Source organism: Chlorocebus sabaeus, chromosome 9, assembly GCF_047675955.1.
Source record: "Chlorocebus sabaeus isolate Y175 chromosome 9, mChlSab1.0.hap1, whole genome shotgun sequence".
In the NCBI taxonomy this organism is placed as follows: domain Eukaryota; kingdom Metazoa; phylum Chordata; class Mammalia; order Primates; family Cercopithecidae; genus Chlorocebus; species Chlorocebus sabaeus.
The window spans coordinates 11,813,205-11,827,874 of record NC_132912.1 but is presented as its reverse complement, the minus strand read 5'-3'; the positions used below and the strand labels follow the sequence as shown (position 1 = coordinate 11,827,874).

The 14,670-nt window shown below is 46.6% G+C and overlaps 1 long non-coding RNA gene across 1 annotated transcript in view; it reads left to right on the top strand.

Moving 5' to 3' along the window:
• The first annotated feature begins 759 nt into the window (after nucleotides 1-759).
• LOC140712358 (uncharacterized) overlaps nucleotides 760-14,670 on the top strand; it is a 31,819-nt gene continuing 17,908 nt past the window's right edge. The window contains exon 1 of the long non-coding RNA XR_012093885.1: nucleotides 760-1,232. This is a non-coding gene — a long non-coding RNA (uncharacterized lncRNA). The remainder of the gene's footprint in view (nucleotides 1,233-14,670) is intronic.

The following is a 14,670-nucleotide window of genomic DNA, read 5'->3' as shown; positions in this document are numbered from 1 at the left end:
GTGAGACTCCATCTCAAAAAAAAAAAAGCAAAAAAAAAAAAAAAAAAAAAAAAAAGGGCAGAGAAGGAGGAAGAAGAAGGGCAAGAAGGGGAAGAAGAATAAGTAGCAGCTCTGTTGTGTTTCAGAATGACTCCTTTTTCCCTCTCCCTTCTAGAAGCATGCGGAAATTTTCTCCAGTATTCACCGTGAGAACCTGGCCACGCTCCAGGAAGTAAACTCACAAAAGTGTGGGGATTCCCCTGGGACCGGGTCCCCAGAGCTTGAACCCTTAGGCTTGTCCATGCCGAGCCTCCAGCAATTCATCAATTGCAGTTTCGGTTTTCCTGCTTCTGCTCCTGGGCTTCTGCAATGGTCAGTTGCAATTCTCTGTATTCTCCTGTCTCGCCAATTGTGGGGCAGTGGTTTGCCCTGCGACCTTACTTTTCTTCCAGATCTAAGAAGAGCTGCTGCTTTTTTGATGGCTTTTTAATGACAGAATTCCCTTTTGCTTTTGAGGCAGGATGATGGTAAGTCAGGTTTCACCACTCGCCCCAATCGCTTTTACAAGGCCTGATTCTAAAGCAAAGTCAGTGCGCTGCTCAGCAGCAGTTTAGAGCATTTGGGTTCCCTTCTGTGTGGTTTTCATTCATCTGCAGAAATGCCAAGGGCTTCCCTGAGGTCTTCTCCTCCAGAGCAGATCTAAGAATGTGTTCTCCCCTGTGCCTCTGATACTGTCATTGGCCGGCCCTCCCTCTGAGCAGGACAGGCTGTCATGCCCTGCCCTCTTGCCTTCCCGTCAGAATGTTTTCACCCTTAACTAGACCCTCTGCTCCCCGACTCACACCAAGCACCAGTCTTCTAGAACCCACCTATGTCTCCGAGCACCATGGGACGGCTTGAGAAAGCCCTTGGGTTGGAGGCTAGGGCGGGGCCGCCCACAACAGCTGCTCTCCACGCTGTCCCCTTTCTGTCTCCTGGGCAACGGCCATCTCTGCTTGCTGTTCTCTCCTGGCCACACCCTTGCCACCTGCCCTCTGCCTCCTCCCACTCCAGTCCAGCTGTTTACCCCTAAACCTCCTCCCTCCTTTCTGCAACCTAAACCCCCACCGCAGCCTTCTCTGCCTGGGGATCTTCCCAGAGGTGTGGGGAGTACTGCGCTTGAGCCCAAGCGGCCCTGGGAAACCCAGCAACTACTCCTGCCTGGTGTGTTCTTTCCTGGCTCCCCACCCCTGAAATGCTCTGACATTGATCAGGTAAATGCTTCAGTGTCTAGTCACTGGGATGCTTTAAGTCCCCATATGTTCTCGTTATGTCCTGAACCTGTTTGTCCAGGTTGTCTACCTTATAAGGGAGGGTCTTGAAAGCCAGAGAGAGAGACTGAGACCAGTTCTACGCAGTTCTATTTATACAGTGATTAGCACAGAACCATGAGCAGTTAGGTACCTGATACATGCTTCCTGCTGGTGTAATACTACAGGAAACCATTTCTTCATGTGTTTCTGGTACTTACGCCTTGAACTTGGTGACAGATGGATGGAGTGGGGGTGAGATTAAATTGAAAGTATTTTTTAAAACCTTTTCAGAAGTTGAATGTTTACTTTTTCATGGGCATGATTCCTTAGTGGATCTGAGTTGATGGAGAGTGCTGGAAATGCAGATCCTGTTTACAAAGCCAGTTAGGCCACTGTGAGTCCTCTGTGAGTCGCCATGGCACATATCTGAATGAATAGGAGTGAAGTCAGCCCTTTAGTGGTGTCGAGTCATCACAGTTCTGTTTGGGAGACTTGTCATCCAAAACCAAATAAAACATTAAGAATGAAGAGTCTTTTCCCATCCCTGGGCCCTCCTGGACTCTCAGAAGTCTTTATATGGCCAGTGCACCTTGCTTCATGTCAGAGTTTTCTTTTAAAAGAGTGAATTTACACCATTTAGAGTTCCTTTGTAAGAAAAAAGTCTGGGCCGGGCGCGGTGGCTCATGCCTATAATCCCAGCACTTTGGGAGGCTGATGCAGGAGGATCACTTGAGGTCAGGAGTTTGAGACCAGCCTGGCCAACATGAGGAAACCCCCGTCTCTACTAAAAATTCCAAAAAAAAAAAAAAAAAAAAAAAGCCAGGCATGGTGTCGCTGGCGTGCACCTGTGATCCCAGCTACTGGGGAGGCTGAGGCAGGAGAATTACTTGAACCCAGGAGGCAGAGGTTGCAGTGAGCCAAGATTGTGCCACAGCACTCCAACCTGGGCAACAGAGCCAGACTCCATCTCAAAAAAAAAAAGCAAAGCTGAGTAGACAATTATGTTACCTTTTGTAGCCTGATGTTCTTCCTCCAAGCCCTTCACAAGGCACTATCAAAGTGTCACCCTGACAATTCCCCTGTGTCTATTTGATAAGGCCTGGGTCAGGGGGCTGGTTGACGTAGGCTCTCCACTCGACCTGACCCAGGCACTCACTTTGTGACTGGGAGATTCTGGAGACAAGGACACGTGGGGTTCCCCGTTCAAGTTTAAGCATCATAAGATGGTAATCCGCACCAGTGAGCATGAGGTCTGCCAGGCTGAGCAACCCAGAAGAAAAAATTGCTGCATGAATACAGATGGGAAGTGGGCCCTGGGTTTAGAGGATCTGCCCCAGACCACATGTCAGAGCTGAAAAATAGAGCTCAGACTTCCTGCCTCAGGGTCTCGGGCCCCAGCCAGCTGTGTTGGGGGCAGAAGGGAGGAAGTGGAAGGAGCCGGCTTCAAGACACTGTCTGTCCTTGCAAGTCACCGAGTGGCCTATGCCAAGAAGCTTTTCCCAGTAGCACTGTGAAGGTTTCTCTCTCTCTCTCTCTCTCTCTTTCTTAGAAGGAGTCTCTCTCTGTCACCCAGGCTGGAGTGTAGTGCGCAATCTCTTGGTTTTTTTTTTGTTGTTGTTGTTGTTTTTAGTAGACATGGGGTTTCACCATGTTGACCAGGCTGGTCTTAAACTCCTGACCTCAGGTGATCCACCGGCGTCAGCCTTCCAAAGTGTTGGGATTACAGGCGTGAGCCACCGTGCCCAGCAATTTTTTTTTTTTGATACCTAGTCTCGCTCTGTCAGCCAGAGTGCAGTGGGGCAATCTCAGCTCACTGCAACCTCTGCCTCTCAGGTTCAAGCGATTCTCCTGCTTCAGCCTCTCGAGTAGCTGGGACCACAGGTGCACATCACCATGCCCGGCTGTTTTTTCTTTTTTCTTTTTTTTTGATTTTTAGTAGAGATGGGGTTTTGCCATGGAAGGTGCTTTCTTGCTGACTGCATCCATGAGTCACCCTGTCTTTGGACTGCTGGCCCTTCTGTCGGGGTGCTGGGACAGGTGCTGAGTGCTGGTGGTGGTGGAAGCTTGTGCCAGTCCCTAGGGCCACTGCTGACCCACTGTATGGGTTCCCGGGGCTGTGATGTCCTGAGCCTGTCAGTCAGAACAAGGGAGGTGGGCTCTCTGGGAAGATCGCTTGGGTGGTCCCCGGTTGGACAGGAAGGGTCAGGGCCAGAATAGGGGTAATGAGGGGCAGGGAGAGAATGGAGGAGAGGAGAGGGGTGAAGAGGCTTGTGTGTATTGGGAAGGAAAAAAGGAGGTCAGGAGAAAGAGAGTGGGCTCCCTTGTCCTGTTTCATTTTTATTTCAAAATGATTTTCCTGCCACTCTGTCCCTGGATGCTGCTTCTGCTCTGCTTCCTGGTGCCTGACGGCTCACTCTGGTGTGTTTGATTTCATTGTTGGCTCTGCCCTTTGTCCATGTTCTACTTTTCCAGCACTGAGCGTTGAGCTAGGCTTTCCTATTTCCCCCCTGCTCCTGCTGGTTCCTGGCATTTCCGGAACACACTTTAGACACAGCTCTCTTCTTAGGAGTTGGGTGAGAAACCTTATTTTTACAAGAACATTTTTTCCCTTTTTCTTAAAAAAGTCCCTTTCTCTGCTTTCTCTAGGTCTCACGGTTTATTTCCTCTTTCCACCGACTTCTTCCTTTCCCTCTTTCCCCTCAGCCAGAGGTATTTTTGTGTGTAACAGCTTTTTTGGGATAAACGTCACATACCCTATATTCACCCATTTAAAGTGCACTATTTGACTGGTGCGGTGGCTCACACCTGTGATCCCAGCACGTTGGGTGGCCGAAGCAGGCAGATCGCTTGAGGTCAGGAGTTTGAGACTAGCCTGGGCAACATGATGGAACCCCATCTCTACTAAAAATTCAAAAAAGTTAGCTGGGCATGGTGGTGGGCACCTGTAATTCCAGCTACTCGGGAGACTGACGGCAGGAGAATCACTTGAACCCGCAAGGTGGAGGCTGTGGTGAGTTGAGATCACGCCACCGCACTCCAGCCTGGGCATCAGAGTGAGACTCCATCTCAAAAAAGAAAAAAGAGATAAAGTCTATAATTAATGGTTTTACTGTATTCACAAGATTGTGCAAGGATCATCACAATCAATTTTAGAACATTTTTATCACCCCAAAAAGGCATCCTGTCCCCATTAGCAGTCACCTTCCCATTCCTCCCCTCCCCAAGCCCCTGGCAACTGCCAATCTGTTTTCTGTCTCTATGGATTTGCCCATTCTGGACATTTCATATCAATGGAATCATATAATGTTTAGTCTTTTGTGTCTGCCTTCTTTCACAGAGCCTAATGTTTGCAAGAGTCACGGTGTTGCAGCGTATGCCCGTGTGCCAGTCCTTTTTATTTATTAAGAAAACCTGGAGATTTTGTGTGTTCAGAAGCACAGATCCGGGTTGGGGCAAGAGTCAGATGTGATGAACAGGAGCGTGTGGTACATAGAGAATGCTGCAAAGTGATACGTTATTGAAATACAGTGTGGTGTTTCTGCCGCAATAGCACTGCAATCATATTGAAGAGCATTAGCTACACCTTGGAGGAGACATTGCAAATCCGGAATTCCGGAGGATCCCCTTCCAGAAAGTTCCTCCCATGCAAAACTCAATGGCCCCATACACTGTCCGCTTGTCTCAGTCTCCTTCCTTCCTCTAGTCTCCCTGTGGAAGGAGCAGCTCCATCCTGTGCGAAGTGGTGTGCTCGGGTACCATGCCCATTAGGTTGAGCCCAGGCGTGAGTATTTCCGTGTTTGAGTGTTGGTCAACAAGGAGGGAAAGAATTTCATTATTGGAAATTTACAACAGTCCAAGTGAGAAGGTAAGAGGCAAGAGGTAAATGGAGTTGGCTTTTTAAAACTAAAAAAAGAAAAAAAAAAAAAGATATTGTCAAGTCAGCAGGAGATGAAAAGAGCTCCAAGTCATTGATAAGAGAGAGCTTTGAGACTAATTGACATTGAAGCCTGATGCTGTAACAAAATCAGAGGAGAGCCAGCAAGCACAGACATCAGGAGTGCATTTGGGTACGGTGTGTGTGGTAAGGGGATCATAATTAGGGTCTCTAAGTTTGCCTTCATTACCCCGACAGAGGTCAGAAACCTTCCTGAGTGCCTACCGGATACCACTCATTTTACAGACCAGGTAATGACATTACAACAGAAACAGCTGACCATGTTTGAAGTCAAGAATGATAAACCACTGGCATCAACATGAACCATGAGCTAAGAAAGGAATACCTGAGTGGAATGCAGAGTTCTTCTCTTGCAAAGATATCTCAAGAATTAGATTAATAGTTACAAAATCCATTAAAGTTAAATTTGGTGAATTTGATGAACGCAGCTCCAAAATACGAATATAGGAAAATGGAGAAAAGTCATTGCAGAGATTCAAAATGGCTGACATTAGGATAGACTGAGGTGGTCGGAAGGACAAGAAAAGCCAGGGAATGCTTTGCCATGACCCACAACCAGGGGGATTTGCTGCTGTGAATTCTGAAGTTCTGAGACTCAGAAGCGAAACCTGAATAGCCGTCATCTCCCTGGTATGTTCTCTAAAGGCTGTAAAGCGGTGTTGCCTACGCCCTAGAGTCTTACAGAATTCACAGCAGCAGTTATTTTATTTACAATCTTCTGTAACCCTGAGATCCAGACACGCTTCCACGGGGCTGGCTAGAAACATACTATGCTGAACTCAGACTCTGTCTTCCATTCATTCAAATACTGGATGAGCAGGTATGACTGCCCGGGTGATGAAGCTGGGTACTGGTGACAAAGCCACGCATCCAATAGTCACGATCCTGCTCATGGAGTTTTCAGTCTATGGGCAAACAGGTATCACATGGATTTACTTGTGATAGCAGAAGTGCTGTGAAGATTTTAAAAGTGTTTGAGGGTGTATCACAGGAGACCCTGTGTGAATTGGAAGATCGCTCTTATCCTCCGAGCAAGACTTTGTTCCTTTGATCAGGCTCCTGGTACCTGCATCTTTCTTCCTTTAAAAATGAGTTCTCAGCCCTTTTGCAAATAAACCTCTTTCAGGCCACCACACCATTTTTCCAGACCTGCCGAAATATGCCCTGTCACAGGACATGGTCATAGTCTGAACTCAAGCTGAGATCCCTTCATTGTGTGACAGAAATTTCAACACCTTTTTCTTTTTCTTTTCTCTTTATCTTGAGATAGGGTCCTGCTCTGTCACCCAGGCTGGAGTGCAGTGGCAGGATCTCAGCTCACTGCAACCTCCCCCTCTCAGGCTCAAGTGATCCCCCACCCCAGCCTCCCGAGTAGCTGGGCTCACAGGCATGCACCACCATGCCCAGATAATTTTCGTGTTTTTTGTAGAGCCGGGGTTTCGCCGTATTGCCTGGGCTGGTCTTGAACTCTGGGCTCAATCTACCTTCCTTAGCTCCCCAAAGTGCTGGGATTACAGACGTGAGGCACCAAGCCTGGCCTTTTTTTCTTTTTTATTGTGATAAATATATTAGTAAAGTATAAATGTACTAAAATTCACCATCTTAGTCGTTTTTTTTTTTTTTTGAGACAAGTGATTCTCCTGCCTCAGCTTCCTGAGTAGCTGGGACTATAGTCGTGCACCACTATGCCTGGATAATTTTTTGTATTTTTAGTAGAGATAGGGCATTGCCATTTTGGCTAGGCTGGTCTTGAACTCCTGACCTTAGGTGATCCACCCGCCCTGACCTCCCAATGTGCTGGGATTACAGGTGTGAGCCACCATGCCCAGCCTCCACCAGACAAAGGTTGTGCTGTTCTTTGTGGCTGGCCTCTTTTTGCTGGCGTGGATTCTCATTGAGTCTTATTGGACACACATACACAGCAGACTCGTGGTGGGAAGGATTAAAAGACCGGCCTTTTGGCAATAGACAATACCCACAGACACAGACCCTCCAATCTCAGGCACTTGTAACAGGTGTTCCTCCGTGTGAATGTTTTCACAGCTGAAAAAACACCGTCAGGCATTTCTGACAAGAGCACAAAATGGTGCAGCTTCTATGGCGGAGAATTTGGCAATATTTAACAAAACAAATGCAAATGAGTCTCACTGGACTAAAATCAAGGGGTCAGTAGGGTTGTATTCCTTTTGATTCTGCAATCCAATTTCAATTATTATTATTATTTTTTGAAATGGAGTTTTGTTCTTGTCACCCAGGCTGCAGTGCAGCGGCACCATCTTGACTCACTACAACCTCTGCCTCCTGGATTCAAGCAATTCTCCTTCCTCAGCTTCCCGAGTAGCTGGGATTACAGGTGCCCGCCACCATGCCCAGCTAATTTTTGTGGTTTTGGTAGAGATGGGGTTTCAGCATGTTGGTCAGGCTGGTCTTGAAATCCTGACCTCAGGGGATCCACCTGCCTTGGCCTCCCAAAGTGCTGGGATTATAGGCATGAGCCACCGTGCCTGGCCTCAGTGAATTTATTATAAAGAGATGCCCTTGGCCGGGCGCAGTGGCTCACGCCTGTAATCCCAGCACTTTGGGAGGCTGAGGCGGGCGGATCACAAGGTCAGGAGATCGAGGACCATCGTGGCTAACACGGTGAAACCCCATCTTTCCTAAAAATACAAAAAATTAGCTGAGCGAGGTGGCGGGCGCCTGTACTCCCAGCTACTCTGGAGACTGAGGCAGGAGAATGGTGTGAACCCGGGTGGCGGAGCTTGCAGTGAGCCGAGATTGCACCACAGCACTCCAGCTTCGGAGACAGAGCAAGACTCCGTCTCAAAAAAAAAAAAAAAAAAAAAAAAAAAAAAAAAAAAAAAAGAGATGCCCTCTAAAGTGCAAAACAACATCTCAAAAAGGTGACTGATATGACGTTTTTAAATTTTTTTTTTTTTTGAGACAGAAGAGCATGAAGCCAAGCGGAAAGTTTTCCTAAGTGCAGGATGTTGTGCCTTTGCACGGGGTCACAAGCCCATGAAGCTAGTCCTGATGACAGGAGATGTGTTAAAAGTTCAGAGGAGCCAGGCTGGGTGCAGTGGCTCACACCTGTAAACCCAGCACTTTGGGAGGCCGAGGCAGGCAGATCACTTGAGGCCATGAGTTCAAGACCAACTTGGCCAACACAGAGAAACCCTGTCTCTACTAAAAATACAAAAAATTATTTTGGTGTGGTGTTGCACACCTATAATCCCAGCTACTCGGGAGTCTGAGGCACAAGAATCACTTGAACCCAGGAGGCAGAGATTGCAGTGAGCCGAGATCACGCCTCTGCACTCCAGCCTGGGCGACAGAGCGAGACTTTGTCTCAATGACAACGATGACAAAAGTTCAGAGGAGCCTGCTTGTGGGACTCCACTGGCTAATTGTGGGACAATTTGATCACCAAAAAAGAATAAATAACAGTGGTTTACAACACACTGAATAAAACAGGGATCCCTGAGTTTGTAGGGATCCTGTATATAGTGATACTACACCACTGTAGATACTATGTAGTAATACTTAAAAAAATAAGTTAATAATTTAAAAAAACTATTTTTTTTTTTTTTTTTTGAGACAATCTAGCAAGTGGCATGATCTCAGCTCATTGCAACCTCTGCTTCCCAGGTTGCGGCGATTCTCCTGCCTCAACCTCCTGTTTATATATATACACTTTTTAAAATTACTTTTTCCCCCTTTTCCCACAGAAAGAACTTAATACTAATACTTTATAAAGGTAGGTATGCAGGGGAGGGAAAACTTCTTTATGAAGAGTGCTAGCTAATGAATGTAGACAGAATGGTAGAATTAGAACAATTACATTTTGCAGCCATTTAGTAATAACGACAAAACCACTGGCAATATTTAACAAAACAAGCGCAAATGAGTCTTACTGGACTAAAGTCAAGGTGTCAGTAGGGAAGATTGCTGGGAAATAGGACAGTCACGTGATTTATAAAGTCTCACTTTGTCACTCAAGTGATCTTGGCATGACCAAGAGTGAGGCAGTCTGTTATTGTGTGCTCCCTGCTGTGACGGAGTGGGAAGTACACTGTGTCATTATTTTGCCAAAAATGTTTAACTCAAATCTAGACATGAGGAAGCAATCAGACAAATACGGATTCCGGGGGGCGTTCTACAAGGCAGCTGGCCGAAACTCTTCAAAAATGTCATTTAAAAAATGAAAAAGAGAAAGGGAGAATGTTCTAGATAAAAGTAAGTTAAAGAAACATGAGAACCAAGTGAGTTGTAAGACCCTTGATTGGTCTCAGGTTGAAAAAGACCATGAGAAACATTTAGCGGACAACGAAGGAAGCTGGATTTTGGACTTCTTGTTAGGTAGTGTTACTGTACCGTGTTCAGTGTCTTGGATGTGATGGTGTTGGTGATGGTTTTGGCCAGGGTTTTGTAGGAGAACCTCTTTGTTTTCAGAAGATACAGGCAGAAGGTTACAGGGTGAAATACCCTGGTGTCTTGCAACTTAGTTTCAAATGTGGGGGTGGAGAGAGGGTGGGGGGAAAGGGAAGGAACAAATGATACACAATGGTAACAATTATTTGAACCTGGATGAGGGGTATGGCTATCCTTGTACGATTTTTCTTTGTTTTTTTTTTTGAGATGGAATTTCCCTATCCCAGTCTGGAGTGCAATGGCGCGATCTCCCTTGCTCACTGCAACCTCTGCCTCCCGGGTTTAAGCGATTCTCGTTTCTCAGCCTCCCGAGTTCAAGATTCTCCTGCCTCAGCCTCCCAAGTAGCTGGGATTATGGGAGCACACCACCACACCCGGCTAATTTCTGTAGTTTAGTGGAGATAGGGTTTCACCATGTTGGCCAGGCTGGTCTCAAAACTCCTGTCCTCAGGTGATCTGCCCACCTCAGCGTCCTAAAGTGCTGAGATGATAGGCATGAGCCACCATGCCTGGCCCCTTGTACTATTCTTTAGCTTCTCTCTAGGAAAGCCATTTTTAAAAAACAAAAAGTTAGCGGGGAGAAAAAAAAGTTTTCCTAGCTAAAATCACGTGTCGAGGAGGCATGCAGTGGCACATGAAAGCAGACAAGCCTCTCGGGCTGATTGGCAGTTCCCCCGGAGCAGCAGAGATGCCACCTGGCACTTCAACATCGTTAGCTCCATGTCCCTGTCTGTGTGTACTGCACAATCCATCACGGTGAGCACAGCAGCCAGCAGGCACCGCAGTGGGAGATTGGCGCCTGTCCTGGTGCGGCTTAAAGAGAAGAGCTGAGACCAGGATTCATGGAGCAGCTAGCCGGGCGCTGAGGTTTCCTCTGTACTGAGAGGAGGCAGGGAGTTTGGTGTCAGTTCAGGCCTGGACAACTTCTGTGGGTCTTATTTGAAAACGGGGGAAAATATACCTGGCTTTATTTATGCAATAGAGGTCAAATATTATATGAGACAATATCATTATTTTGTAGATAGGTCTTACTTCATAGATGATCTCATCATATTTTATGTAGTAATATTCTGAAAATAGAGATAGGGTTTTTCACATATGAGCTGTTACAGATGTACTTGCTGTTGGTAGTTCTACTAGTGTCCTATAAACCCAGAATGTAGAATGATTCTGTTTCTTATTATTCCCATCAAAAGAGAGAGAGAGAAAAAGCAGTGCATCTGAAATGGTCTCTGCTGTGTTACTGAGTACTTCTGACACGAGAGGACTTCTTTTCTTATTGGGCTTCAGTGAAAACCGATTGCACATCTCCCTCCCTCCCTCCCTCCTTCCCTCCTTCCTCCCCTTCTTCCCTCCTTCCTTCCCTCCTTCCCTCCCTCCTTCCTTCCCTCCTTCCCTCCCTCCTTCCTTCCCTCCTTCTCTCCTTCCCTCCCTCCTTCCATCCTTCCTTCCCTCCCTCCCTCCTTCCCTCCTTCCATCCTTCCTTTGCTCCCTCCCTCCTCCCCTCCCTCCCTCCCTCTTCTCCTCCCTCCCTCTCTCCCTCCCTCTTTCCCTCTCTCCCTCCCTCCTTCCCTCTCTCCTTCTTTCCTTCCCTCCTTCCCTCCCTCCCTCCCTCCTTCCCTCTTTCCCTCCTTCCCTCCCTTTCTCCCTCCTCCCTCCCTCTTCCTTCCTTCCTTCCTTCCTTCCTTCCTTCCTTCCTTCCTTCCTCCCTTCCTTCCTTCCTCTCCTCCTCCTTTTTCTTCTTCTTCTGTTAGAGATGGGATTTTACTATGTTACCCAGGCTGGTCTCCAACTCCTGGCTTCAAGCAGTCCTCCCCACCCAGCCTCCCAAAGTGCTGGGATTACCACCACTTTGGGAGCCACTGCACCTGGCCTCATTGCACATTTCACACTTGCTTTTCTTCCACTCCCTGAATCTCTTTGGTCCTGGGTGCAATAGGTCACGTCATGGCATGGCACGCCTTCTGGTCCTGCACCCTTGTGTCACAAAGCAGGGTGCATCACCCTCATGCACAGTAGGGACATTTCTGGAAGACATTCCTACACCAGGATGGCTGGTGGTAACCACAGACAGAGGGATTGCAAACCATGTGGATACATGTGGCCAAACACAGTAAGATACATCCCTAACTTAACTTACCCTTAGCTGGAATCCAAAATGACACAGCCATTCCAATGGTACCTGTTCCAGGGGGAGTATGATGGAGAAAAAATCCGAGAGGAAAGAGACAGCAGACTGTAATTAAAATATCCACTTTTGCAAAACGAGGGAAAAAAAAGAAGGGACAGAGGGAGGGAGGGAAAGAGGGAATGGATTCTAGGGCTTTTTAGGAGCCAGTTCAAGGGCGGAGGGGTGGGGGCTGAAGCTTAGGTAGGCTCTGTTAGCATCATGAGACATCTGCCAGGAGGTAGGGATGACCATTGGACAATCAGAATTGTGGGTTTGAAGAAGTGGTGGGTGCTGTTGTAGAGATTAGGGAGTCATTCCACAATAATTACGCTGTGTGAGCAGATGAGTTCCCCTAAAGGAAAGTGCAAAAGGAGGAAGAAAAGAGGGCGGGGTGGGGCGGCTCCCTCCTGCAATTCCAGCCCTTGGGGAGGTAGAGTGGGCAGATCACTTGAGCCCAGGAGTTTGAGACCAGCCTGGGCAACATGGTGAAACCCCACCTCTACAAAAAACTTAGCTGGGCATAGTGGTGTGCACCTGTAGGCCTAGCTACTTGGGAGACTTGGGAGGCTTGGGTGGGAGGATTGCCCGAGCCTAAGGAGGTCGAGGCTTCAGTGAGCCATGATTGCACCACTGCACTCCAGCTTGAATCTCAAAAAAAAAAAAAGAGAAAAAGAAAAAAAAGAAAAGAAAAGAGGACTGAGAACAGAATCTTGGGTAATATTTAGCTATGGGGTTTAGGTAAGGAGATGGCTACAAAGTTTTGGGTCAAGAAACTGATTAGAGCCAGGATATAAAGGTGGAATGTGAGGGATGACCACAACCAGGTTGGTTTGAGATTTTTGTCACTTAAAACTGAAAGAATTCTGATAATACCTGTATTTAAATATTTAAAACCAGATATAAGCTTAGACTTGTAGCTCTTGTACAACTGTAAAATCAAAACATATTAAGTACCAGCAAAATTGTAAAACTCATAAAATAGAAATTAGCATTTAGTATGACAGATGGTATTGTTTTGCTGAAATAAAATCACTTCTATTGGCATTTATAGTAGAAAAAATTATTTCTATGGTTGAGACTTCACTTGCTGGTTTGGTGATTTTGATTTTGAGTATTGTGTCCATCATAATGCTTGTCATTATCTCTGTTGGTAAGTTTCCTTTTTAGCAAAGATGATTTTATATCATCTATCCATTATTTAGAAGAGACCATCTAATAGTACATTCCAAATATGATGGCAAAAAACTTTAAAAAATATCATTTGACAGGGTACAGTGGCTCATGCCTGTAATCCCAGAACTTTGGGAGGCCGAGGTAGGTGGATCACTTGAGGTCGGGAGTTCGAAACCATCCTAGCCAACATGGTGAAACTCTGTCTCTGCTGAAAATACAAAAATTAGCCAGGCGTGGTGGTGGGCGCCTGTAGTCCCAGCTACTCGGGAGCCTGAGGCAGGAGAATCACTTGAACCGGGGAGGCAGAGGTTGCAGTGAGCTGAGATCATGCCACTGCACTCCAGCCTCGGTGACAGAGTGAGACTCTGTCTCAAAAAAAAAAAAAAAAAAAAATCATTTAACAAAGTTTATTAATTGATTGTTGGCTCTGTCCATTCATGATCTGCTGTAAGCTGCTGTGTGTTCCCACCCTGGGATTCTTACACTACACTCACTCACCATGTGAGTATGGATTTGAAGGGTGGAACACACTCTTTTGAGTTTTGTATGCTTATACCACCCTGTGTATTTTGATAACTCAGTTTCCCGCCTTTTTTCTCCAATCAGACTCCTGCAAGGGCTTTATTTCTATGCTGCAATTTCAAATGACCTACAAATTCTTAGAAGTATAAAGAATTAAAAATATATAACTGGCCGGGCACGGTGGCTCACGCCTGTAATCCCAGCACTTTGGGAGGCCGAGGCGGGCGGATCACAAGGTTAGGAGATCGAGACCATGGTGAAACCCCATCTCTACTAAAAATAGAAAAAATTAGCCGGGCGCAGTGGCGGGCGCCTGTAGTCCCAGCTCCTCAGGAGGCTGAGGCAGGAGAATGGCGTGAACCCGGGAGGCGGAGCTTGCAGTGAGCCGAGATTGCGCCACTGCACTCCAGCCTGGGCGACAGAGCGAGACTCCGTCTCAAAAAAAAAATATATATATATATAACCAACTAAAATTGGGTTGTGGGAGGCTGGAGAAAGGAGAGAGAGGCTTGATTCACCACTGCTCAAAATAAGGTGTCAATACTGTCTTAAAAACGTACTCTCCAGACTTTTCACATCAAACTTTTTTGGGATGCAGTGCGGTGTGGTACAGAGAGTAACGGGTTTTGGATTCCGACGGCTCTGAATTGGTTGACACTCTTCCTAGCTTGGACATTGCAAAGTTATTTAATCACTTATTTTCCTCATCTGTAGAGAAAGGTTACGGTGGTGAAATGAGATCATGAAGCTAAAATGCCCAGAGGTAGGCCTGGGGCACAGTTGGTTATCAGTAATAATAGTTATTATTAGTTGTAGAACCGTAGGAGAACTAAAATAAATAGGGAACTCAATATCCTAGTAGATGAGTAAGAGAGGGTTTGCAGACCCTGTGGGTGTGAACATAGGGAGGGTTATGTGGAATCAGACCAACCAAACAAAGGGAGTTGGCATTTGGGGTCAGTCAGATTTTGTGCAGCCAGGTTACTGCTGGCTCTGGATGGTTGACACACAGTGTGATGTTCCACTGCATTTGTATCAAGATAATGCCCCAACTGTCCCCCCAAAATCCAGCATTATCCATAATCGCATCTTTCATTATCAATCTGGGGAAGGTCTTAGGTACACAGTCAGTTCCTGGGGATGAAAATGAT